Source organism: Lepus europaeus, chromosome Y (genome assembly GCF_033115175.1).
Source record: "Lepus europaeus isolate LE1 chromosome Y, mLepTim1.pri, whole genome shotgun sequence".
Lineage (NCBI taxonomy): Eukaryota > Metazoa > Chordata > Mammalia > Lagomorpha > Leporidae > Lepus > Lepus europaeus.
The window spans coordinates 29,925,860-29,929,110 of record NC_084851.1 but is presented as its reverse complement, the minus strand read 5'-3'; the positions used below and the strand labels follow the sequence as shown (position 1 = coordinate 29,929,110).

At 35.3% G+C, this 3,251-nt stretch overlaps 1 pseudogene; it reads right to left on the bottom strand.

Annotated features, from left to right (window-relative positions):
* Positions 1-1,078: 1,078 nt before the first annotated feature.
* LOC133754239 (translationally-controlled tumor protein-like) lies at positions 1,079-1,571 on the bottom strand (annotated as a pseudogene).
* Positions 1,572-3,251: the final 1,680 nt, after the last annotated feature.

The following is a 3,251-nucleotide window of genomic DNA, read 5'->3' as shown; positions in this document are numbered from 1 at the left end:
CTGAACTATCAATGTGCTCCCTTCCTATTCCGCCATCTTGCCGCTCCTTCATGGAAAGGATTTTTTTTTCTAATTTAATATGCAAACTGAATCATTTTATCAATGAACACAATTAACCTACTCCCCATGATTGGTTTATTTTAATATTGTCAATGTCATAGGTCAAGTTGGTAATAAGTTTGGTAAAACTTATAGTGAAGACAGCATTGTTAACATAATAAAATAGTAAATTATATCATATATACTTATATTCTTAAATCTACAGGGACTATACACATCACTGTACATTCATTAGTCGAATATTCCTAAAGTTACCCCTCATAATATAACAATATTTTAATAATTTATATTTTCATAAAGATAAGAAAAGAGGCTTTATCAAAATTATGTTTCTTGAGGAAACCATTGTGGTGCAGAGAGTTAAGCTGATGCTGGGACATTTTCATCCTTTATCAGTGTGTTGGTTCATGTCCTGTGTACATGTTCTGATCCCTTTGCCTCCTGCTTCTGGTGCAACTAGGCAGCAGCAGATAATGGCTCCAGTACCTGGGTTCCTGGCACACAAATGAGAGCCTGAAATGGAGTTCCTCACTCCTATTTTTGGCCAGTTTTCTTGGGCATCTCTGGGAGTGACCAGTGAATGGGAGATGCTTGGCTCTCTCACTACTTCTGTGTGTGTGTGTGTGTGTGTGTATTTTTCACTTTTGAGTAAATATTTTTTAAAACATACTTTGTGTATCAAGTAGCCCTTGAGTTTATATAGATGGCATCTTTTTGTCATACTGCTTCTGTTTTATGTACACGCCTAATCTAAGCCCAAAGATTTCATCATTAGCCTTTTGGTTCCTAGTCTATTTATCTATATTATTTGAGTTTAAATGCATATAATTTTTAGACAACCTACAAGACAATTTTTCCCTTAAAAACAATGCCTTCATTCCAAGTAAATCATGGCCAAAATAAATGAAGGTCTCGAGATAACATCAGTCCCATTTCCTGTAAATCCTTGTGTTGTGTGGATAACAAGCAGCAGCCAGTTATGATGAGCAGTGATAGATCCAAAGTAGTTGCCAATTTGTTAACATTTTTCCATTTCTAGACCACTCTTAAAGAAAATCATAAATGGGGTCATTCCATCCTCATGGTAGTACCAGCAGAGCAACCATGCCAAGTGGATTCATGTTTTTACCCAAATAGAACTGGTAGTTTTTGAAATTAGCAAGGATGTGTTCGATCTGTTGTGCATCCTCTATCATACAAGGTTTTACCCTTTCTAGTCTCTGTTCTTCAAGCTTGCCTTTGATTCTAGGTAATCTTTAATATGCTTCTTGAAGGATTCTTTTGTGAATCTGGTTTCCTGCAGGTGATGGTTCATGACAACATCAACACCAGTGATTACTGTGCTTTCAGTACCTTTGCCCTCAGGGCCTTCAGAATAGGCATTTATGCAAAGCAAGGAATCATCATTGTTACTCTCTGCCCACTGGCCATTTTCCCCTCACCTCCAGGCACATCTTGCAAATGTTATAGAACAACTCATTGTCACTGATGAGGTCCCAGTAAATAAGCATGATGCCACCTGGAAGAAGAGGACAGCGGTGCTAGCTTTCCAGGAGCCTGGAGCTCTGGGTGAGTGTGTTGCAGCCAGAACAGCCCTCAGTGTTAGTGGGGAGAGGGCCAAAAAGTCCAGGTTCATTTAATTGTGGTGTTTTCCTCACCATGATGCAAAATGAAGTGAATATTTTGACATATAAGATGAAAGGCAGGATAAAGAAGGTGAATGTTGCCCACGCTTTCTGTCTTCTTAAAATGCTCAGAGGCTTCACTCTCTTCACTCTCAGCTCCAGTAATCTCAGATTTTTAGTTCTTCCAGTGAGAACTGAGCTGTACATTGCTATCTTTAAGTATTTACTTTGTTTCAAAGGACCCAATTCATTACACCCTAACCAAACTGTAAGTGACCATCTTCAAACTCCTCTATTTCCTATCTTACATGTTGACAATATATTATTGCACCTTCAGCGATCCTTCCATGATGAAACTGCCAGATTATTCACATAAAAAACAGGATACAAAACTAGCTTTAAAATACAAACAAATAGTATGATATTTTGGAGTACACATATATGTTGTGGACAACTATCAGTTGTTAGATACAGGGAACTAATGTGCATTTTCAAAATCAATTATCTAAATGATTATATTTCATCTATTATCACTCATCCACAGTAGCCATGTTTTTTTTCTCACCCAGACTGTATATTATCAAGAGCCTCATTAGAAACAAATAAGAATTGATTATCTGTTAGAGCAAGTTTGTTTCAGTGAATGGTGGGCATTTACCAAATGAAGGAAATGAGGTAGGGATAATCAGCCAAATATCACTGTGGCAGAAGAAGAAAATATTGAAATCCTTATCTACTTTCTTTCATGTAATTACGTTATCTCTTTCACCAAACATCTCATAATGTATGAATAGGACAATATAATTTATATATATATATATGTATATATATATATATATATATATGTATATACTAAAATAATTTCACCAATATCATACACTGCTTAAATATATAATTGAATTGATTATGATCCTTGAAATGTGGAGATAGTTAATCTTCTAGTCAATATGGTCCTGGTAATTTTTCTGGTTCCATGGGTACAGATACACATTTATGGAAAATCAATTATTCAGTTACGATTCATAGTGCTTTTGCTTTAGTAGATTATGCCTTTGAAGCAAATTCAACAACGACTTTACCAACTCTTCCATGTGCCTTTCATTAACTCATGCATGTCCCGTGGTTGTAGAGGAATTTTTCTACTTCTTCCATTCATTTATGAGATCGAGCCATTTTGCACCAGGCCTATGTATGTAGAGCATTTAAAAATATCTACAGAAAAATGCAATTGTTTATCTTGTTGCAAACATGTTTGAAATTCACAAATATAGGAGTCAAAGGGTTCAGAATATGGATGTAGTGAAAAATTTCATTTGTTACAGACAATGCAGAAATCTTACTACCAAAAATCTGTACAAAATATTTAGGGTTCCTTAAAAATAAGTGGGTAAAATAAAAATGATATTTGTGATAACTTTCATGAAAAATAAAGAACACTGGTAATGTAAGATCTGTTTTTGTTTTACAGGTATCTAAAATGTTTCCTGTATGCTGTTAATATGAAAAAAGTTTCCACTTTTGCTATCATTAAAAAATATGTATTTTTAGGCCAGCGCCGTGGCTCAC